The sequence below is a fragment of the Macaca fascicularis genome, chromosome 1 (assembly GCF_037993035.2).
Source record: "Macaca fascicularis isolate 582-1 chromosome 1, T2T-MFA8v1.1".
Taxonomy (NCBI): Eukaryota; Metazoa; Chordata; class Mammalia; order Primates; family Cercopithecidae; genus Macaca; species Macaca fascicularis.
The window spans coordinates 84,680,222-84,705,625 of NC_088375.1; positions in this window are offsets into that span (position 1 = coordinate 84,680,222).

The window sequence follows — 25,404 nt, forward strand, 5'->3', positions numbered from 1 at the left end:
GCCCAACAGTGGTCAGGGTGCTCAATGGCAAGCAACAGAAACTGTGTATTGCTTCTATAAGCACAAGATAAAGTTATAATAAAGATATGGGGAATTCATAAAATCATCAAGAATGCCAGAAAATCAAGCTTGGGAGATGGGGCAGGAATGGGGGAGGCTCCCCAGGTCAAATCACTCCTGAGAGTTTGTCCAGTGCCACATAAGGTGTTGTCAACACAGCTCCTGCTGCAGCACTGATACTCCTGGAGCCTGGACATGGCCATGCTGCTGGCACCATTACACAAAGATGGCTTCTCCATGGCCCTGCTTCTCTGTGTCAATGTCCAGTGGGTGTGTCTGATGGGCTGAGCTGAGGTGTGTATCCATACCCACCCCTGGAGGCTGGGGAAACAGGCATCTCAGGCTTGGAGGCTGCTCAGCTAGAGCCCAGAGGTTCCACTGGAGCCGCAGGGCTGACTTCCAGGCAAGTGAGCAAATGAGTTCTCACAGCATCTTTTTCTTTCTTTCTTTCTCTCTCTCTTTTTTTTTTTTTTTTTTTTGTTTTTGTTTTTGTTTTTGTTTTTTTGAGATGGAGTCTTGTTCTGTTGCCCAGGCTGGAGTGCAGTGTCATGATCTTGGCTCACTGCAACCTCCACCTCCCAGGTTCAAGCAATTCTCCTATGTCAGCCTACCAAGTAGCTGGGATTACAGGTATGTGCCACCATGCCTGGGCTAAGTTTTGTATTTTTAGTAGAGACAGGGTTTTGCCATGTTGGCGAAGCTGGCCTCAAATTCCTGACCTCAAGTAATCTGCCCGCCTCAGCCTACCAAAGTGCTGGAATTACAGGTGTTAGCCACCATGCCCAGCCATCTTTATCTTTAAATAATTAAAAAGTGATTAAAAACCGGGCATGGTGGCTCATGTCTGTAATCCCAGCACTGCAGGAGGCCCCAGCCTGCCCAACATTGTGAAACCCCGTCTCTACTAAAAATACAAAAATTAGCCTGGCATGGTGGTGGCCACCTGCAGTCCCAGCTACTTGGGAGGCTGAGGCAGGAGAATCACTTTAACCCAGGAGGCGGAGGTTGCAATGAGCTGAGACAGTGCCAGTGCACTCCAGCCAGGGCGACAGAGTGAGACTCTGTCTCAAAAAGAAAAAAGAAAAAAAAAAAGCGATTAAAGGTAAAAAGGGAAGAAGACAAATTCATTCAAAAAATGTTACTAAGCAGTTATATGTCAGGCAGTATTCTAGACTGTAAGGATAGAGCAGGGAGTCACACACAAGTCCTGACCTCAGAGAGGCTTCACAGTAATGGAAGATGGGAGTAACAAGCCTGTGTGTGTGTGTGGTGTGTGCATGTGATGTTGATAAGAGCCGTGGAGAACAATACAGGCAGGGTAAGAGGGCCTTGGGAGTGCTAAGTAACTTTGTAGAGGTGGCCAGGGAAGACTTTCTGCCTAAGATGATGTCTGAGCAGAGATCTGAAGGATGGAGGACGTCATTCACACACCAGGGAGGAGTGTTACCCGCAGAGGGGACAGCCAGAGTAGAGGCCCTGAGGCAGGAGCACACCTGCAGGGTCAAGGAAGCAAACAGCCATCGTGGCTGGGGCAGAGTGAGTGAAAGGAGCGTTGGAGAGAATAAGATCAGGGAGATAGTTAGGGCTTTCCCTAGGGCAAGAAGAGACACTTTTGGAAGGTTTTGAACAAGGAAGTAAGACGACCTGACTCACATTTTAGAAGGAGCCCTCTGGCTGCTGGTGGGGAACAGAGGGTGGAGGGGCAAGAGAGCAGGCAGGAAGAGCATTCAGGGGGCTCCTGTGGGAGGCCAGACTGGAGGAGCAGGGGTGAGGCCAGGCGGGAGAGCAGAAGTGCTAGAAGGAGGCAGGCTCTGGATGCATTTGAAGGTACAGTCACCAGGTTTGATGCATCGGATGTTTTATACTCTTGTTTCTCTCTCTCTCTCTCTCTCACTCTCTCTCTGTCCCTCTCTCTCTCTCTCTCTCTCTTGTTCTCATACACACACATGCATGTGTGCATACATATACAGGAATATCTACTTTTATTCTGCTTCACAGATATTCTTTTTGACAAACTGAAGGTTTGTGGCAACCCTGCTTCGAGCAAGTCTATCTTTTTTTTTTTTTTTGAGATGGAGTCTCGCTCTGTTGCCCAGGCTGGAGTGCAGTGGCATGATCTCGGCTCATTGCAACCTCCACCTCCCAGGTTCAAGTGATTCTCCTGCCTCAGCCTCCTAAGAGTAAGTGGGATTACAGGCGCATAGCACCATGCCCTGCTAATTTTTGTATTTTTAGTAGAGACAGGGTTTCACCATGTTAGCCAGCCTGGTCTCGAACTCCTGACCTCAGAAGATCTGCCCACTCGGGCTCCCATAGTACTGGGATTACAGGCGTGAGCCACCTGTTGTTTAGTGTATCTACCTTCATCACTTATCTCCTTGGGTCTCTCTAGTCCTTGAGAAACAATAATATTGAAATCAGGCCAATTAACAACCCTACAATGGCCTCTGAGTGTTCAAGTGAAAGGAAGAGTCACACATCCCTCACTTTAACTCAAAAGCTAGAAATGATTAAGCTTAGTGAGGAAGGCAGGTAAAAAGATGAGATGGGCCAAAAGCTAGGCCTTTCATGCCAAACGGTTAGCCAAATTGTGACTATACAGGAAAAGTTATTGATGAAAATATAAAATGCTATTGAGTGAACACACAAATAACAAGAAAGCAAAATAGTCTTACTGATGACACAGAAAAAGTATTGTGGTTGGGATAGAAGATCAAATCAGCCACAACATCCCTGTAAGCCAAAGCCTAATTCAGAGCAAGGCCCTAACTCTCTTTAATTCTGTGAATGCTGAGAGAGATGAGGAAGCTTCAGAAGAAAAGTTAGACACTACAAGAGGTTGGTTCATGAGGTTTAAGGAAAGCAGTCACCTTCCTAACATAAAAGCGCAAGGAGAAGCAGCAAGTACTAACGAAAAAGCAGCAGCAAGTTATCCAGAAGATCCAGCTAAGATAAGTGATGAAGGTGGATACACTAAACAACAGGTTTTCAATGTAGATGAAACAGCCTCTATCGAAAGAAATTAATAACTAAGACTTTCATAGCTAGAGGAGCAAAGTCAATGCCTGGCTTCAACGCTTCAAAGGAGAGGCTGACTCTCCTGGCAGGAACTAATGCAGCTGGTGACTTTAAGTTGAAGCCAAGGCCCTTAAGAACTATACTAAATCTACTGTCTGTGCTCTGCAGATGAAACAACCACGTCTGGATGTCAGCACATTTGTCTACAACATGGTTTACTGATTTTTTTTTTTTTTTTTTTTTTTTTTTTTGAGATGGAGTCTCGCTCTGTCTCCCAGGCTGGAATGTAGTGGCACGATCTCAGCTCACTGCAAGCTCTGCCTCCCAGATTGTAGCTGGGACTACAAGTGCTCACCACCATGCCCAGCTAATTTTGTTTTTGTATTTTCAGTAGAGATGGGGTTTCACCATGTTAGCCAAGATGTTCTCAATCTCCTGACATCGTGATCCCCCTGCCTTGGCCTCCCAAAGTGCTGGGATTACAGGTGTGAGCCACCGAGCCCAGCTGGTTTACTGAATATTTTAAGCCCACTGTTGGGACCTACTGCTCAGGAAAAAAGAAGATTCCTGTCAAAATATTACTGCTAATTGACAAGGTACCTGTTCACCCAAGAACTCTAATGGAGATGAACAAGGAGATTAACATGGTTTTCATGCCTGCTAACACAATATTCATTCTGCAGCCCGTGGTCAAGGAATAATTTCGACTTCTAAGTCTTTTTTTAAAAATTATTATTATTATTATTATACTTTAAGTTCTAGGGTACATGTGCATAACGTGCAGGTTTGTTACATATGTATACTTGTGCCATGTTGGTGTGCTGCACCCATCAACTCATCAGCACCCATCAACTCCTCATTTACATCAGGTATAACTCCCAGTGCAATCCCTCCTCCCTCCCCCCTCCCCATGATAGGCCCCAGTGTGTGATGTTCCCCTTCCCGAGTCCAAGTGATCTCATTGTTCAGTTCCCACCTATGAGTGAGAACATGCGGTGTTTGGTTTTCTGTTCTTGCGATAGTTTGCTGAGAATGATGGTTTCCAGCTGCATCCATGTCCCTACAAAGGACACAAACTCATCCCAAACTCACTTATAATCCTGCTACACAGAGGTAACACAATATTGTCATAGAGCCTTCCAGTCTTCTTTTCTCTGCATAAATCTACACACTTAGCAAAAAAATTGAACTATACACACCATCTTCTACACTGATTCATTTTGCTGAGTAATGTTCTGAAAGGAATACCACAGGATTTAAAAATGATTAAGAGAGTGGATTTACAACTAGAACACAAGGTTAAGCAATTCACTGTTCCACCTTTAAAGGAAAAGTATTCTTGAGAAAGTGTCTCCCAGTATTGACAAACTACCTTTTATTATGGGGTTACTGAGATGTGTACAAACACAAAATGCATTGTGTGTAAGCTCCTCATTATTAATTTTTATTTTTATTTCAAAATTATACAAATTTTGAAATAAAATCTCCCCTTTTCTCACTGGCTCCTACTCTGTAGACAAGAAGCTTTCAAACCTTTTTAAACTGATGGCCAGAAAGAGATCCATTTTACATTATTTTTCAGTATATCCTCAGGTCTACAATGAAGTATCTATAGTGACAGATATGACATAGATACTCTATAGATTCTATCTATGCATAGGCAGAATCATAAATTCAAATCAAGTCTTCATGGAACTTACCCTTATTAAGCGTGAGGCACTCTGATACTTTCTTTTCATTCCTTTAGTTTTTTTTTTTCATAATGCTGGTCGGATCCACTAAAGTTGTTTTCGCCTCCCTCTAATGAGAAGTTTTCCTCTTTAGAAAATCTTGTACCTCTGGAGGCAGAAACTGCGCCTTTTTTGTGTCTATATCCTCAGCACAGAGGTTAATGTTAAAGTTTATTGAAAGAAGGAAGTAGTAAATGAAACTCAGTTCTACTATTTTCATTTTTAGAAACGTATCTGGACAATAGAATTCAGAGAGGTTAATTGACTTACTCAAGATCACACAGCCACAGAAACATATTCGAACTCAGGTCTGTCTGGAACTAAAGTTTATACTCATTCCAATGTGGTAGACGGAGTTCACAAGAAACAGAACGTAAGACAGGGTCTGCAACATGTCATTTATGAACAAGGTGTGCTGGAGAGAAAGGGGTGTGGGAGGGAAGATAGGACAAGGGAAGGATGTGAGGAAAAGGCTGTCATCTTAGCTGGAGACTGGTTTCTTCAGCCGAGTCCCATGGGGAACTCCAGAACATGAATGACACCACAGGGTTTGTTCCACCTCGAGGCAAGAAGGGAGCCAAGTCAGTACCTCTATGTGTCAGTGAGTCATTGGCTATGGGCCGCAGATATTTTCCATTATGTTTCAGAATATCCCTAGGTGGGGCAGGAAGGGTACCCTCCCAGGTGAAGCAGCTCCCATTTGACCAAGGGCAATTCTCTGGAGAAGACGGGCAGCTGTGGACAGTACCAGCCAATGGTCACAGTCACTGGAGATGAACCCATGCTGTGGGAAGGGATCTGGATGGGACATTAACAAAATCTATTGCTTTCACATTGCATCCCCCGTCACTGACTGAATGAATCAATGAATATACATGTTCACTCAGTAATAGAAGTGATAATATGTGTTTCAGGGGATCGTTATAAACAGGAAATGAGATAATGTGTATAACTCATTTAGTTTAGTGCCCAGCACATTCTAAGCACATAATTAAGAAATTATTAGCTACAGTAAAAATTAGTATTAATTTAGCAGTAATTATCCATTCATGCTACTAGCGAATATAATTTTATTTTTGTGACAATTGGCAATAAACCTTATTCTGAAGTCTCAGCTAGTTGACTGAAGAAAGATGAAAGTGTGTAAAACACGAATTCCTGTCTGCCTGAGGAGGGCAGTCCTTTCTGGTTCAGACCTGCTTGCGGCAATTCAGTAACTAAAGCCCCTTGGAATCCAAGGCAACTCCACTTCAACCTAAATTCTCCAGTGTTCTTTCTTTTTTTCTTTTTTTGAGACAGGAATCTCACTCTGTCATGGCTCACTGCAACCTTGAACTCCTAGGCTCAAGTGATCTTCCTGCCTCAGCCTCCTGAATGGCTCAGACTATAGGCATGTACCAGCATACCCAGCTAATTATTTTATTTTATTTTTATTTTTTTGGAGATGGAGTCTCGCTCTGTCACCTGTCTGGAGTGCAGTGGCGTGATCTCGGCTCACTGCAACCTCTGCCTCCCGGGTTCAAGTGATTCTCCTGCCTCAGCCTCCACTGCACTCCAGCCTGGCAAGAGAGCAAGACTCCATCTCAAAAATAAATAAATAAATACATACGTACGTACGTACATACATACATACATACATACATATATACATAAATTGTAGAGACAGTGTCTCACTCTGTTGCCCAGGCTGGAGTCAAACTCCTGGCCTCAAGCGATCCTCCCACCTCGGCCTCCCATAGCACTGAATTGCAGGCATGACCCACTGAAGCCAGCCCTTAATTAATTCCTATGACAATGCGTAGGGATTGTAGTGGTCAGTGCACCCTTAGAGAATGAACTTGGAGATTCAGAATGAAATCATCACCTGAGCCCCCAATAAGTCCAAGGATGTTGGATAGAGGGGGTGCAGGTGGGGGACAGGGGTACAATGGGAGATCATGGAATGTTTCCCCAGCCCACAGTCTCCCCTCCTAACCAAGAAGAGAGCAGACGCAATCTCAAATCTCATGATTTATGTTGATGTCATTGTTTCCAGACCCTGCGTCATCACAGAGGGTAACCTTCCCAGGCTCTTCCTTTGGGCTACTGTCTGACACTCAGCATTTCCTGCTGGTGCTTGTCTGCCCCCATCCCCCTTGGCTCTACTGGTTGAGCTATTAAAATGCCTGTGTATGCTCTGCTGAATTTTCAGAATTTCACATGACTCATCCCATGCACTTCAGTGAATGCAAGTAGAAGTAAACCATTCCCACTGCTAAAGGCAGTTGTCTTTATGCTTTCTGAGATTATATAAATCTGAATCTTATTTTTGCAACTTTGCAAAGAAATATTTGATGGGGGAGTAATGAGGGTAAGGGCAGGATGGGGAAGAAGGTGAAACAGAAGTTACATTGGGCACAAATGCGACATGCATCGGCATATCTTTTTTTGATTTATTTCTAAAAACATTTTCTGGGGCCTGAAGCCTCACAGAACCAGATTTCTTTGCCTGTGACCCCTCCCCTACTTTAAATACGGATCAGTGCCTCACTTCTCCACCTCATTCTCTTTTCTTCTCTACTCTTCTAATTCCACTGCTTAAACTTCTACCTTTGCTGATGCCTCCCCAAACTGCCCAGCTCTGTTCTCTCCTGAACATCAGCCTTGTGTTTAAGACAGCCCAATGTTACCAAAGCCAGCAAGTCCAAATTAAACCCAGTATGATTGGCCCCTTTGGTGTTTCGATTCTCAGTGAAGGACCTAACCACAACACCTGTTCATTAAGCTACAAACCCCAGAATCTTCAGTTTATCTTAAGAGTCTGGCTTTCCTTCTTACTCATTGCTCCTCACTCCACCTGAGTTAGCAAGCTCTTTCCATTCTACTCCAACTTCCAATGTGCCTCAAAGCTACCCCCTCCTCTCCACTGCTGCCCCACTGCTAAGGCCCACCCTGTCCCTGCTTGAACTATGGTGAAAGCTTCCTCATCAATTTCTTTGCTTCTTCATCCATCCACCCATTGGTCCTTCACATACTTATTGAGCACCTACAATATGCCAAGTATTGTTTTAGCATCCAGAGACACAGGGATAAAACAAACCAACAAGACCCCTGCCCTCATGAAATTTACATTCTAGTGGAGTGGCCAGATAACACACAATAAATAAAGAACTTCTTAACTAAGACGGCAGTTTGAAATTTTCTCATAGTTTGATATGGTTTGGCTCTGTGTCCCCACCCAAATCTTGTGTTGAATTACCATTTCCAAGGTCAGAGGTGGGGCCCGGTGGAGGTGACTGGATCAGGAGGGAGGTTTCTAATGGTTTAGTACCATCCCTCATGTCCTGTCTCGTGGTACAGTTCTCATGAGATCTGGTTGTTTGACAGTGTGTAGTACCTCCCCCTTTGCTCTCTCTCTCTCCTGCAGCCATGGGAAGACAGACTTGCTTCTCCTTCATCTTCTGCCATGATTGTGTGTTTCCTGAAGCTTCCCCAACCATCTGTCCTGTACAGCATGTGGAACTGTGAGTCACTTCAACCTCTTTTCTTTATAGATTACCCAGTCTCAGGTAGTTCTTTATAGCAGTGTGAGAATGGACTAATACAGAGTTTTGGTCTGCCAATACCTCAAAAATAGCCCAAAGAAGTTAAAAAAAAAAAACAAGGCTGGGCACAGTGGCTCACGCCTGTAATCCCAGCACTTTGGGAGGCCAAGGATGGTGAATCACTGGAGGTCAGGAGTTTGTGAACTGGCCAACATGGTGAAATCCTGTCTCTACTGAAAATATAAAAATTAGCTGGGCATGGTGGCATGCGCCTGTAATGCCAGCTACTCGGGCAGCCAAGGCAAGAGAATTGCTTGAACCCGGGAGGCAGAGGTTGCAGTGAGCCAAGATCACACCACTGCACTCCAGCGTGGGCGACAGAGCAAGACTCCATCTGAAAAAAAAAAAAAAAAAAAGAGAGAGAGAAGTAAAAATAAACAAGAGAAATTCACCAACAGCAATCAAATAAGGAAAGAAGAAATAAACTTTGAAAATTGTTAGCCATGAAAATAAGCAAGATTCTGGAGTAGAGTGGAGAAGCCTGACAGGACTTGGCTCCTCACCTGGACCCCACGCCCCCTGTAGCTGCAGTGGAGAACCAACAAAGTCCTGACAATTGTCATGAACATCCGCAAAGCCGAGAAGCCAAGCACAAAGGTTTATTTATCCATTTCCTTCTCTGACTGTAAATAAAGCAGCAGAAATGCCTATTGAGGAGAAATGTGTAAACTGGAGGAAGTGAACAACTGGGCTGATTCTGACCACAGTGAAGGCTCCAGGGCTACAAACTGAATTTCAGCACTGATGCAAATGGGACTGGTGTGTACTACCTGGCCTGGCGGAGTAGATCCCAACACGTCTCCTAAATCTTGCAGTGGGCAGAGCAGAGCCCAGACGTGCTATCCCCCGACACTCTGCCCTCCCAACCTTCCCTGCCCTTCCCACCTGGTTCCCTCAACTCTCCCAATGAAATTGAGAGAAGAAAACAAATAGAAGAGGAAGAGCGTCAAGAAGTCACCCACACGCTATCAGAACAAATAAAACGAATGACTGGAATTCCCCAAACATGAGCAAATGAAAAGAAAAAACACGGCAAGTGTAAAACCATCCTGCAGGGTGGAAAAGGCAATGGATGATGAAAATGACCAGAAACCCAAATGAGAGGAAACCTGACTCAAGCAGTGAAGGTAATTCCTCCCAATTCTGCAGGCTCTACTGCTTAGTTAGAAAGTGAATTAGGTGAAACAGGAACTCAAAGAAGAGATGGTAAAATCAAAATGAGATGAAAAGAGAGATTTCAGATACAGGGAAACAGAGGGAAGAATTATTATAGAGTTAAAATATAAACTAGAAATAAGAAACAAAATACTGTTGAAATTTGAATTATGATATAGAGGAAAGGCTTAAGGCAATCACAGTGAATATAAATGATAAAGAAATGGATATGAAAGAGAGGAAAACGTGACTGAATATAAGGATAATTGGTGTCCCTTAAGTAGAGAGTCCAACACATGGAACAAAAGATGTATTCAAATGTATAATCAAGTGAACTTCCATGAAATGAAGGACTGAATATACAAATAAATGGAATAAACTGTATTCCAAGAAAAACGTAATACAGCATGTTACATACTAAAGTGTACTTTAGGCTGGGCACGGTGGCTCATACTGTAATCCTGGTGCTTTGGGAGGCCAAGGTGGGCAGATCGCTTGAGCCCAGGAATTTGAGACCAGCCTGGGCAACACGGTGAAATCCCATCTCTACAAAAAATGCAAAAACTAGCCAGGTATAGTGGTGAAAACTTGTGGACCCAGCTACTCTGGAGGCTGATGTGGGAGGACTGCTTGAGCCCAGAAGATTGAAGCTGAAGTGAGCAGTGATCATGCCACTTACTCCAGCCTGGGCAACAGAGTGAGACACTGTCTCAAACGAAAAAACAAAACAAGAAAAAAAGTGCTCTAATTAAATTAGTGAACTTTGGTGATAAAAAAATTATTCAAGGGGCCGGGCGCAGTGGCTCAAGCCTGTAATCCCAGCACTTTGGGAGGCCGAGACGGGCAGATCACAAGGTCAGGAGATTGAGACCATCCTGGCTAACACGGTGAAATCCCGTCTCTACTAAAAAAAAAAAAAATACAAAAAACTAGCTGGGAGTGGTGGCGGGCGCCTGTAGTCCCAGCTACTCGGGAGGCTGAGGCAGGAGAATAGCCTGAACCTGGGAGGCAGAGCTTGCAGTGAGCCGAGATTGCGCCACTGCACTCCAGCCTGGGCGACAGAGTGAGACTCCATCTCAAAAAAAAAAAAAAAATTTCATCACTGGGGAATAATTAAGGAAGACAACAGCACATTGTCTGTAAAAAAATGTGACTGAGAAAATGAGACCTAGACAAGATGCCATTTCAGTATAAAGGCCAAGGCACAATCCCAAACATGAAAACACCACAAGGAATGTAACACCCGTGAGTGCTTTGTGGGAGAAAAAAACCTGCTTGTTTTAAAATCTAACCTGTAAGGAGAATGAATTACATGAAAAACTCAAGAATGGAGAGAGCACTGTAGAAAGACTTAGAGAGAACACTGAATCCATTTAAATGTAGAATTATGGCATTAAAGAGAGAAAACAGTGGAATCGTGACTTCAAAATAAAATACACATGTTATAAATTTGAACAATATCCTCATCGTCACGACATTTTCTTTCTTTCTTTTTATTTGAAACAGTCTGCCTCTGCCACCCAGGCTGCAGTGCAGTGGCGCAATCTCAGCTCGCTGCAAACCCTCTCTCTTGGGTTCAAGCGATTCTCTGGCCTCAGCCTCCCAAGTAACTGGGATTGCAGGTGCCCGCCATCACACCCGGCTAATTTTTGTATTTTTTTTTTTTTAGTAGAGACGGGGTTTCACCATGTTGGCCAGGCTGGTCTCTAACTCCTGACCTCTGGTGATCCACCTGCCTCAGCCTCCCAAAGTCCTGGGATTACAGGCGTGAGCCACCGTGCCCGGCCCACATTTTTTTAATGAAAAATAAGAGATGAGTTTTCATATCTGGCCATGTGGCAGCGACTGATATTAAATGGATACTCACCTGCTTTAAAGAACTGTAAAAATGGGTAAAATAGACAAGACAACTGTTTCTAGGAATTAGACCCCAATGGACACAGGGCTGATCCTTGAGAGCCGGGAAACCCACAGGTGACCCCACATCCACCCCTGGGGGCGCTCCCTGGACCACAGTAAGGAGATGAAGAGATGTAGTCTCGCTGAGCTGAGAAGGAAGAGCTCAGAGAAGATGGAGGCTGCTGAAGTCACTGGAATTTGTGGGGACAGGGAACTGGAGAGGAGAAGCTGCTGGGAAGAGGAGCCCAGGACTGTGTGTGTGTGGGTTTCTGGGGGAGGGCTGGACAGAGGGCAAGACTCGGAAGGCCCAGCAGTGAGCAGCGCTGCGCAGCTGACAGCTGCCTGGAGACCCCGGGAGCCTGCTGGGGCTGAGAGATGCTGGCCTTCCCATGAGGTGGAGTGTGCGGGCCTTGCTGAACCCACAGGGTGTCCAGCTCAACCCCAGCAAGGAGGAAACCTAAAGGGAAGATAAGATGGGCATGGGACACTCAGACATGAAATCAGGAACATTCTAAAGTCGGAACTAGCAACACCTATTATCAACTCCAGGGCAAAACCAAAATCAGGGCAAGGAGACCACAGTTTCATCATTAAATAGGAAATGAGCTTAGAGGAAGCAACTTGTACCCTAATGCCCAGCTGGAAGATGCTTTCAGACGTGCACTCTTAATTCAACCTGTGTCAACATAAAATGAAACGCATTTTTCTCCCACTACAGTATTCCTCATGAAACAAAGATCAAGATTATTGTGTAGGGCAATTAATGCTGTGTTTAATCTCCTTTTGACAATAATGTTTTAGTATTTGTGAAAGTATCTTTCAACTTTTAATGACTTTTACTTGGTGTTTATTTGGTGTTAATCTTCTCTTTTAGTTTTCTGTTATCAAATGTCTTTATCACGTAGAGATTATTTTTATGTTATTGAAATAATCTATAAGCACCATACATTTTCTCATAACAATAATTATACATTTATTATGCTTTTTTAAAACAGAAAACTTTTGAAACATTTATGATAACCCTGACACAGAAATATGATTCATTGTTTCTTTTTTTTTTTTTTTGAGACGGAGTTTTACTCATTTTACTCTCATCGCCCAGGTTGGAGTGCAGTGGCGCAATCTCTGTTCACTGCAGCCTCCACCTCCCAGGTTCAAGCGATTCTTCCTGCCTCAGTCTCCCAAGTAGCTGGGATTATAGACGTGCGCCACCACACCCGACTAATTTTTTTGTATTTTTACTAGAGACAGAGTTTCACCACGTTGGCTAGGCTCGTCTCGAATCCCTAACCTCAGGTGATCTGCCCGCCTTGGCCTCCTGAAGTGCTGGGATTACAGGCGTGAGGCACCAAGCCCAGCCTCATTATTTCTTATTATGGTCACTCTGTTATCATTTAAAAACATGTAAATCGTTGGGGTTTGTTTTGTTTTGTTTTGTTTTGAGACAGGATCTTGCACTGTTGCCCAGGCTAAAGAAATTATAGTGATGAAATCATAGCTCACTGCAGCCTGGATCTCCTGGGCTCAAGTGGTCCTCCCACCTCAGCCTCCTGAGTAGCTGGGACTACGGGTGCATATCACTACACTTGGCAAATTTTTTGACTTTTAGTAGAGACAAGGTCTCACAATGTTGCCCAGGCTGGTCTTGAACTCCTCCCACCTCAGCCTCCCAAACTGTTGGGATTACAGGACAGGCATGAGCCACTGCACCCAGCATAATAGTATTATAAAAATACAGAAAAAATTATAAGTTTTGAGACATCCCAAGAAATCCTGGGAATTATTATTTGTTCCTGAATCCCAAAGATTAATATAGAACTTTTTTGACTGGTGAGCCTGTTCTTCAAACTCTAGCTCACGTCCTATCTTCTTTAAAACTTTCTGTGTTTAAAACAAAAACCAAAACAAACAAACAAAAAACAAACTAATAAAACAACTTTATGTAGTATTAGCCAAGGCTGCTGGTTGCAAATGCCAGAAATCTAATACAGTGGGCAAAAGGGTACTTTATTGATTCATGTAACTGGGAGTGGTTGTAGCTTCAGGCACAATAGGACCCAGGCTCCGAGTGTCAAGGCCTCTCTCTCTCTTTCTCTCCAATTTCTCCTCTGACTTAGATTTAGTTTTCCTCCACCTAAAATTAAAGTTAGTCACACTGGGAGCTCCAGATGTGTGTTATCCTTAAGTCTCATGATCCCAGACAGACAGAAAGTGAACGCTTCTCTAATAGGTTTGGTGAATGTCCCCAGGAGCTTTCGGATTGCCCCAGTATTTGCCCCATGTGCATCCCTGAGCCAGTGACCGTCAGCAGAAAGACAGAATACCCTGATGGCCAACCTTGAGCCACCTGCCCTCCTCTGGGATCAGTCCTACCTGACTCCATGGAATGGATCCCCCATAAGAAAGATGGATTCTACGTGAAGAAGGCAGGACTGTGATGTTGGGTATGGGGAAGTGACAGATGTCCTCCTCACACTCCATTGTTTTCTCCTTCCCCAAAAAATCAGTACCTCCCTCACCTGCACACCTGTGGCTCTGGATTCTTCTTGTGTTGTATTTCTCCTCATAGCACACTCTTGTAGGCACATCCATCTCGCCTCTGTGAGCTCCTCCAGGAGCTGGTCTTGCTCCTCTGGCATTCTAGCACCTAGCATGTGCCCAGCATGCAGTAGGTACTCCATAGCGAACATTTATTGGAATTTATTACGTGTCAGGCACCATTCAAAGTTGTATATGAACTAGTTTACTCATCACAGTAATACAATGAGGTAGATATTATTGTCCCTCATTAAATATTTATTGACTAAATTAATGAAAGTAAGCCATGATTTAAAGAAGGTACCCACTGAACCCCATGATAGAGTTCAAGGGCCGTCTACCATAGATGAAAGGACTTCTCTCTGTCAAAGGGAACTTGTGACTACTTCCCTGAAGGTAGCATGTCTGACCACATAACAAGGGTGGGATGACCTCCACCAAAGAAGCTGGGCCAATGCCAATGACATAGGCTGGAGGCAGAGGGCACCAGACACCAGGCACTCCCTGCCACCCCTGTAGCAGGGACATCATAAAATGTCTGGGTTTCCCCAGAGGCCAGCAAACAAAGGAACAACTGCCTTTTGGAGTAAGCAATCCTGATACTGGACGTAGTCCAAGGCACACAGAAGGAATCCCTCTGGCAGATAAACCATAGAGTTTCACAGCAAGAGGGACCCTACAAATGATCTAAGACTGTGCTTTTGTTTTCAAGATGAGGAAACAGAGGCCTGTAACGGTGAAAGGAATTGTCCAAGGTCCCACGGTTAGTACAGAAACTAGAAACTGGAAGTAGAACCCAGATCGCTTTCTGAGTCCCCTGAGACTTTGCATATGCTGAATGATTATAAACAATTATAAATAAGTCTTTGTTTGTTTTTTGAGACAGAGTCTCACTCCGTTGCCCAGGCTGGAGTGCCTTGGCACTCTGCAACCGATCTCAGCTCACTGCAACCTCCACCTCCCGGGCTCAAGCAATTCTCCTGCCTCAGCTTCCCGAGTACCTGCCATTACAGGCGTGTGCCACCATGCCCAGCTAATTTTTGTATTTTTAGTAGAGACGGGGTTTCACCATGTTGACCAGGCTGCCCTCGAACTCCTGGCCTCGAGTGATCTGCCCACTTTGGCCTCCCACAGTGCTGGGATTACAGCCATAAGCCGCTGTGTCCGGCCATAAATAAATCTTAAATCTGATTGAAGGACCCAACTTCAATACTTGGAGGTGATGTCATTCACCTGAGCAGGTGGGCTCCACGTTTTATCTTCAGCTTCCTATAAATATGCTCTAGAGAAGCTTTGGTTTGGGGATAATCAGAGGTGGAAGCCTCAGGACAGACCCAGCTTCTGTTGCCTGGAACCCTCCATGCTCAGGATGGGCCCTGAGGCCGGGGACTTGGATGCAGACCCATTGCAGAGGTCCGCTGCATTTCCTCTAGAGTAGGACAGCAAAATGAGTTGATTTCATGTTCTGTTCATGAGAACAAGTGGCCCTCTGAGCCCATCAGCTTCTCAAGGATTCTTTCACTGCAGTGGTTGTCACAGCCACTGTGCATTTTCTGAATCTCTCCACTTCCAGCCACCAGTCTGCTAGGGTGGCCTTTTCCAACCCTATGACAATGTTTAGCACTATTATTGGAGAATTTCTAACTGATTTGATGCTGTTACCATCTGTTTTTCTGCAATTTGGGGCTAGACCTAATCAGAATATCAGAATATCTGCTAAGCTGGGCTGCTGATTTTCTGGGATACAGACCCCAGAATACTGCCTATACCCTCAATCTTCACAGAGGCAGATCCACCAAGATGTGGATGGGTTCCAGCGCAAGGGCATGAATGGAGATCCACATACCATGTGTCTAAATGTGAAGAGGTAATATATCAAGCCAATAAACTGTTAAGTAGCCCAGTGCAGTGGCCCACACCTATAATCCCAGCATTTTGGGAGGCCAAGGCAGGCGGATCACTTGAGGTCAGGAGTTTGAGACCAGCCTGGCCAACATGATGAAACCCCATCTCTACTAAAAATACAAAAAAATTAGCCGGGCATAGTGGCAGGCGCCTGTAATCCCAGCTACTCGGAAGGCTGAGGCTAGAGAATCTCTTGAACCTGAAAGGAGAAGGTTGCAATGAGCTGAGATCACACCACTGCACTACAACCTGGGTAACAGAGCAAGACTCTATCTCAAAACAACAACAACAAATTAAATAAAACATGTTTTATCCTCTACCTTGATACAGTTATCTTTGTAACAACAAAAATTTTAAAAATGTATAAAGCTCTTTTATTTGACTGCAAGTCAACAAACTATTAAAGAGATCTGAATTTTATTATTTTATTTATTTATTTTTTTTTTTGAGACAGAGTCTCTCTGTGTCACCCTGGCTGCAGTGCAATAGCATGATCTCAGTTCACTGCAACCTCCGCCTCCCAGGCTCAAGTGATTCTCCTCCCTCAGTCTCCCAAGTAGCTGGGACTACAGGCACACACCACCATGCTCAGATAAGTTTTGTATTTTAAGGGGTTTCACTATGTTGGCCAGGCTGGTTTCGAACCCCTGGGTTCAAACAATCCCCTGAGCTTGGCCTCCCAAAGTGCTGGGATTATAGGCGTGAGCCTCATGCCGGGCCTCAATTTTATGATTTATAGGACATGTTTGGTCTGCTCATGGGCTGGCAAGATCTAGCTGAGTAACAAAATAAAGACATACATAATTCATATGTTATCACAGCCTTTATTCCATAAAATTAATTTTCTTGCCTTGATTTTAGCAACATTATTAATCATATTATTGTAATAAAGTATTCACTTTTTTTTTTTTTTTTTTTTTTGAGACGGAGTCTCGCTGTGTCTCCCAGGCTGGAGTACAGTGGCGTGATCTCGGCTCACTGCAAGCTCCGCCTCCCGGGTTCATGCCATTCTCCCGCCTCAGCCTCCCGAGTAGCTGAGACTACAGGCGCCCGCCACCACGCCCGGCTAGTTTTTTGTATTTTTAGTAGAGACGGGGTTTCACCGTGTTAGCCAGGATAGTCTTGATCTCCTGACCTCGTGATCCACCCGCCTCGGCCTCCCAAAGTGCTGGGATTACAGGCTTGAGCCACCGCGCCCGGCCATAAAGTATTCACTTAATTTTCTTTTCCTTTACTGCAATGATATAAACAATTAAATAATGAAAGCATAATCTGTCATGAGATTAGAGTTTTTTAAAAAAGGCAAATATAGCTGGGCACCGTGGCTCACACCTCTAATCCCAGCACTTTGGGAGGCCAAGGCAGGAGAATCACCAGAGGTGAGGAGTTCAAGACCAGCCTGACCAACACGGAGAAACCCCATCTCTGCTAAAAGTACAAAATTAGCCAGGTGTAGTGGTATATACCTGTAATCCCACCTATTGAGGAGACTGAGGCAGGAGAATCACTTGAACCCAGGAGGCAGAGGTTGCGGTGAGCCAAGATCGCACTATTGTACTCTAGCCTGGGCAACGAGAACAAAACTCTGTCTCAAAAAAAAAAAAAAAAAAAGCAAATACATTCAAAGTACACAAAATTTTAATATATTTTCACAAAAATATAAAGAAATGTAAAAAATTAAATGCTTTTGAATTTCTTCTAAAATATTTAAGTTTCTCTATTAAAAGTAAAAGCCAAATTATGTTGTAACTAGTGAATATGAACATTTTAGACCAAAATTATTCAAAAAACATGAAATTTTTCATTTTTAATTGAAAATGTAATTAAATCTTATTATATCTTTTTATTAAAAAAAGCTATTTGGGATATCAGAGGGGGCACACCCAAGATGGCCGAATAGGAACAGCTCCAGCCTCCAGCTTCCAGCGTGAGCAACACAGAAGATGGGTGATTCCTGCATTTTCAACTGAGATGCAGACTGACACCTCACACCTCCCATGGCAGAGTACACCCCTGAGACGAAGCTTCCAGAGCAAGAATCAGACAGCAACACTCGTTGTTCAGCAATATTCTATCTTCTGCAGCCCCCTCTGTGGGATACCCAGGCAAACAGGGTCTGGAGTGGGCCTCAAGCAAACTCCAACAGAACTACAGCTGAGGGTCCTGACTGTTAGAAGGAAAACTAACAAACAGAAAGGACACTCACACCAAAACTCCATCAGTACGTCACCATCATCAAAGACCAAAGGCAGATAAAACCACAAAGATGGGGAAAAAGCAGCGCAGAAAAGCTGGAAATTCAAAAAATCAGAGCACCTCTCCCCCTCCAAAGGAATGCAGCTCATCACCAGCAACAGAACAAAGCTGGCTGGAGAATGACTTTGACGAGTTGAGAGAAGAAGGCTTCAGTTGATCAAACTTCTCAGAGCTAAAGGAGGAACTACGCAACCAGTGCAAAGAAACTAAAAACCTTGAAAAAAGAATGGATGAATGGATAACTAGAATAATCAATGCAGAGAAGACCTTAAAAGAACTAATAGAGATGAAAACCATAACACGAGAACTACATGACAAATGCACAAGCTTCAGTAACCAACTCAATCAACTGGAAGAAAGAGTATCATCGATTGAAGATCAAATGAATGAAATGAAGCTAGAAGAGAAGTGTAGAGAAAAAAGAGTAAAAAGATATGAACAAAGCCTCCAAGAAATATGGCATTATGTGAAAAGACCAAATCTATGTCTGATTGGTGTGCCTGAAAGTGATGGGGAAAATGGAACCAAGTTGGAAAACACTCTGCAGGATATCATCCAGGAGAACTTCCCCAACCTAGTAAAGCAGGCCAATATTCAAATTCAGGAAATACAAAGAATGCCACAAAGATACTCCTCAAGAAGAGCTACTCCAAGACACATAATTGTCAGATTCACCAAAGTTGAAATAAATGAAAAAATATTAAGGGCAGCCAGAGAGAAAGGTCGGGTTACACACAAAGGGAAGCCCATCAGACTAACAGCAGATCTCTCGGCAGAACCTCTACAAGCCCGAAGAGAGTGGGGGCCAATATTCAACATTCTTAAAGAAAAGAATTTTCAACCCAGATATTCATATCCAGCCAAACTAAGTTTCGTAAGTAAAGGAGAAATAAAATCCTTTACAGATAAGCAAATGCTTAGAGATTTTATCACCACCAGGCCTGCCCTACAAGAGATCCTAAAGGAAGCACTAAACATGGAAAGGAACAGCAGGTACCAGCCATTGCAAAAACATGTCAAAATGTAAAGTCCATCGATGCTAGGAAGAAACTGCATCAACTAGCCAGCAAAATAACCAGCTAATATCATAATGACAGGATCAAGTTCACACATGACAATATTAACCTTAAATGTAAATGGACTAAATGCTCCAATTAAAAGACACAGACTGGCAAACTGGATAGAGTCAAGACCCATCAGTTTGCTGTATTCAGGAGACCCATCCCACATGCAGAGACACACATAGGCTCAAAATAAAGGGATGGAGGAAGATCTACCAAGCAAATGGAAAACAAAAAAAAAGCAGGGGTTGTAATCCTAGTCTCTGATAAAACAGACTTTAAACCATCAAAGATCAAAAGAAACAAAGAAGGCCATTACATAATGGTAAAGGGATCAATTCATCAGGAAGAGCTAACTATCCTAAATATATATGCACCCAATACAGGAGCACCCAGATTCATAAAGCAAGTCCTTTTTTTTTTTTTTTTTTTTTGAGATGGAGTCTCGCTCTGCCGCCCAGGCTGGAGTGCAGTGGCCAGATCTCAGCTCACTGCAAGCTCCGCCTCCCGGGTTCACGCCATTCTCCTGCCTCAGCCTCCCGAGTAGCTGGGACTACAGGCGCCCGCCACCGCGCCCGGCTAGTTTTTGTATTTTTTAGTAGAGACGGGGTTTCACCGTGTTAGCCAAGATGGTCTCGATCTCCTGACCTCGTGATCCGCCCGTCTCGGCCTCCCAAAGTGCTGGGATTACAGGCTTGAGCCACCGCGCCCGGCCTTATAAAGCAAGTCCTTAGAGACTTACAAAGAGACTTAGACTCCCATACAATAATAATGAGAGACTTTAACACCCCACTGTCAACATTAGAGAGATCAATGAGACAGAAAGTTAACAAGGATATCCAGGAATTGAACTCATCTCTGCAGCAAGTGGACCTAATAGGCATCTACAGAATTCTTCACCCCAAATCAACAGAATATACATTCTTCTCAGCACCACACTGTACTTATTCCAAAATTGACCACATAGTTGGAAGTAAAGCACTCCTCAGCAAATGTAAAATAACAGAAATTATAACAAACTGTATCTCAGACCACAGTGCAATCAAACTAGAACTCAGGACTAAGAAACTCAATCAAAACTGCTCAACTACACGGAAACTGAACAACCTGCTCCTGAATGACTACAGGGTACATAACGAAATAAAGGCAGAAATAAAGATGTTCTTTGAAAGCAATGAGAACAAAGATACAACATACCAGAATCTCTGGGACACATTTAAAGCAGTGTGTAGAGGGAAATTTATAGCACTAAATGTCCACAAGAGAAAGCAGGAAAGATCTGAAATTGACACCCTAACATCACAATTAAAAGAACTAGAGAAGCAAGAGCAAACACATTCAAAAGCTAGCAGAAGGCAAGAAATAACAGATCAGAGAAGAACTGAGGGAGATAGAAACACAAAAAACCCTCCAAAAAATCTATGAATCCAGGAGCTGGTTTTTTGAAAAGATCAACAAAACTGATAGACCACTAGCAAGACTAATAAAGAAGAAAAGAGAGAAGAATGAAATAGATGCAATAAAAAATGATAAAGGGGATATCACCACTGACTCCACAGAAATACAAACTACCATCAGAGAATACTATAAACACCTCTATGCAAATAAACTAGAAAACCTAGAAGAAATGGATAATTTCCTGGACACTTACACTCTCCCAAGACTAAACCAGGAAGAAGTTGAATCCCTGAATAGACCAATAGCAGGCTCTGAAATTGAGGCAATAATTAATAGCCTACCAACCAAAAAAAGTCCAGGACCAGATGGATTCACAGCCGAATTCTACCAGAGGTACAAGGAGGAGCTGCTACGATTCCTTCTGAAACTATTCCAGTCAATAGAAAAAGAGGGAATCCTCCCTAACTCATTTTATGAGGCCAACATCATCCTGATACCAAAGCCTGGCAGAGACACAACAAAAAAAGAGAATTTTAGACCAATATTCCTGATGAACATCGATGCAAAAATCCTCAATAAAATACTGGCAAACCGGATCCAGCAGCACATCAAAAAGCTTATCCACCATGATCAAGTGGGCTTCATCCCTGGGATGCAAGGCTGGTTCAACATACGCAAATCAATAAACGTAATCCAGCATATAAACAGAACCAAAGACAAAAACCACATGATTATCTCAATAGATGCAGAAAAGGCTTTTGACAAAATTCAACAGCCCTTCATGCTAAAAACTCTCAATAAATTCAGTATTGATGGAACGTATCTCAAAATAATAAGAGCTATTTATGACAAACTCACAGCCAATATCATACTGAATGGGCAAAAACTGGAAGCATTCCCTTTGAAAACTGGCACAAGACAGGGATGCCCTCTCTCACCACTCCTATTCAACATAGTGTTGGAAGTTCTGGCTAGGGCAATCAGGCAAGAGAAAGAAATAAAGGGTATTCAGTTAGGTAAAGAAGAAGTCAAATTGCCCCTGCTTGCAGATGACATGATTGTATATTTATAAACCTCATTGTCTCATCCCAAAATCTCCTTAAGCTGATAAGCAACTTCAGCAAAGTCTCAGGATACAAAATCAGTGTGCAAAAATCACAAGCATTCTTATACACCAGTAGCAGACAAACAGAGAGCCAAATCATGAATGAACTCCCATTCACAATAGCTTCAAAGAGAATAAAATACCTAGGAATCCAACTTACAAGGGATGTAAAGGACCTCTTCAAGGAGAACTACAAACCACTGCTCAGTGAAATAAAAGAGGACACAAACAAATGGAAGAACATACCATGCTCATGGATAGGAAAAATCAATATTGTGAAAATGGCCATACTGCCCAAGGTAATTTATAGATTCAATGCCATCCCCATTGAGCTACCAATGACTTTCTTCACGGAATTGGAAAAAACTGCTTTAAAGTTCATGTGGAACCAAAAAAGACCCCGCATTGCCAAGACAATCCTAAGCCAAAAGAACAAAGCTGGAGGCATCACGCTACCTGACTTCAAACTATACTGCAAGGCTACAGTAACCAAAACAGCATGGTACTGGTACCAAAACAGAGATACAGACCAATGGAACAGAACAGAGCCCTCAGAAATAATACCACACATCTACAGCCATCTGATCTTTGACAAACCTGACACAAACAAGAAATGGGGAAAGGATTTCCTATTTAATAAATGGTGCTGGGAAAATTGGCTAGCCATAAGTAGAAAGCTGAAACTAGATCCTTTCCTTACTCCTTATACTAAAATTAATTCAAGATGGATTAGAGACTTAAATGTTAGACCTAAAACCATAAAAACCCTAGAAGAAAACCTATGTAATACCATTCAGGACGTAGGCATGGGCAAGGACTTCATGTCTAAAACACCAAAAGCAATGGCAACAAAAGCCAGAATTGACAAATGGGATCTAATTAAACTAAACAGCTTCTGGACAGCAAAAGAAACTACCATCAGAGTGAACAGGCAACCTACAGAATGGGAGAAAATTTTTGCAATCTACTCATCTGACAAAGGGCTAATATCCAGAACCTACAAAGAACTCAATCAAATTTACAAGAAAAAAACAACCCCATCAAAAAGTGGGCAAAGGATATGAACAGACAGTTCTCAAAAGAAGACATTCATACAGCCAACAGACATGAAAAAATGCTCATCATCACTGGCCATCAGAGAAATGCAAATCAAAACCACAATGAGATACCATCTCACACCAGTTAGAATGGCAATCATTAAAAAAATCAGGAAACAACAGGTGCTAGAGAGGATGTGGAAAATTGGAACACTTTTACACTGTTGGTGGAACTGTAAACTAGTTCAACCACTGTGGAAAACAGTGTGGCAATTCCTCAAGGATCTAGAACTAGAAATACCATTTGACCCAACCATCCCATTACTGGGGATATACCCAAAGGATTATAAGTCATGCTGCTATAAAGACACATGCACACGTATGTTTATTGCGGCACTATTCACAATAGCAAAGACTTGGAATCAACCCAAACGTCCATCAGTGACAGACTGGATTAAGAAAATGTGGCACATATACACCATGAAATACTATGCAGCCATAAAAAAGGATGAGTTCATGTCCTTTGTAGGGACATGGATGCAGCTGGAAACCATCATTCTCAGCAAACTATCACAAGAATAGAAAACCAAATACCGCGTGTTCTCACTCATAGGTGGGAATTGAACAATGAGATCACTTGGACACAAGAAGGGGATCATCACACACCAGGTCCTATTGTGGGGGGTGGGTAAGGATAGCATTAGGAGATATATCTATTGTAAATGACGATTTAATGGGTGCAGCACACCAACATGGCACATGTATACATATGTAACAAACCTATACATTGTGCACATGTACCCTAGAACTTAAGGTATAATAATAAAAATTTAAAAATAAAAAATAAATTAAAAAAAAAAGCTATTTGGGCCAGGCGCAGTGGCTCACACATGTAATCCCAGCACTTTGGGAGGCCAAGGCGGGCAGATCACGAGGTCAGGAGATCGAGACCATCCTGGCTAACATGGTGAAAACCCGTCTCTACTAAAAATACAAAAGAAAATTACTGGGTGTGGTGGCGTGTGCCTGTAGTCCCAGCTACCTGGGAGGCTGAGGCAGGAGAATGGCGTGAACCTGGGAGGCGGAGCTTGCAGTGAGCCTAGATGGCGCCACTGCACTCCAGCCTGGGTGACAGAGTGAGACTCCATCTCAAAAAAATTTAAAAAAAAACTATTTACAATTTTAGTGTTCCAATCCCAACTAGTTAATGTAATATAAAAAATTGGTATCATTTCACACAAGTTGCATCTAGATCCACATACTATTGATCCTCAGTATTCACAGATTCCATATTTACAAATTATCTTCCTTGCTAAAATTTCTTTGCCACCTCATGATCAATACTCAGTGTTTTTGAGGTCATTTGCTGGCATGTGCAGAGCAGTGAAAAAGGTGTCACCCTACCCAACATTCCTAAGCTAAGGTCAAACAAGGTGACACTCTGCCTTCCTGCTTCAGCTCTCCTATGTGAAGTGTCCTTTCCTTAGTCTATTTAATGTCATGATTTTTGAATTTTTGTATTTTTTCAGTGACTCGCTCTTTGAAATGACTCCCAAATGTGGTGCTCAAGAGCTATCTAGTGTCATTAAGTGCAAGAGGCTTTCATGTGCTTTACTGAGAGAATACAGGTGTTAGATACACTTCGTTCAGACATGAGTTACAGTACTGTTGGCTGTGAACTCACTGTTAATGAATCGCATATATATATATATATAATTTATTTGTTTTAAGTTTTATTTATTTTTTAAAGATAAGGTCTTCCTCTGTCCCCCAGGCTGGTGTGCAATGACGTGATCACGGCTCACTGCAGCCTTGACCTCCTGGGCTCAAGAGATCCTCCTGCCTTAGCCTCCGGAAAAGCTGGGACTACAGGTGCACACCACCAAGCCTGGCTAATTAAAAATCTTTTTTTTTTGTAGAGACAGGGTATCTTTATGTTGCCCAGCCTGCTCTCAAACTCCTGGCCTCGAGCATTCCTCCCACCTCAGCCTCCTAAAGTGTTGGGATTACAAGTGTGAGCCACTGTACCTGGCCTATTTCATTTTTAATTGACACATGATTGTATGTATTTATGGGGCATAATGTGATGTTTCAATACATATACACATTGTGTAATTGTCATGTCAGGCTAAATAGCAAACCCAGCACTTCAAACATTTATCATTTATTTGTGGTGAGAATATTGAAATTCCTCTCTTCTACCTGTTTTAAAATATACAATATAATAATATATATTTTAAAAGGTGTCTAAATAGAAACACACATAAAGCGAGGTTATGTATTGATTAGTTGATGAAATGTGACCAGAGGCTCACAGGAACCTAGCCCTGTATTTCCCCTAGGAGCAACGGTTCAGTATTTGCTAATTCAGTGTTCTTGTTGACTTTTTTTAGAACATAACTACCTCGAATAATGAGAATTGACGGTATGTACAAATTGAAGAGTGATATTTAATGCTGAAGAGCAATCCAAGCCTGACATGTGCAGCAGTGGCAAGTACTGCACTAGGGAGGGCCTCTGGAGCCACACATGGGAATCCAAGGAGAAGTAAGAAAATGGATGTTTGACAGTACTGGTGAATGGTGCTTCATTGTACAAGAATCCATGGCATTCACACTGAGAATAAGAACTTGTTAACTGATTTGTCTTTCATCTAAC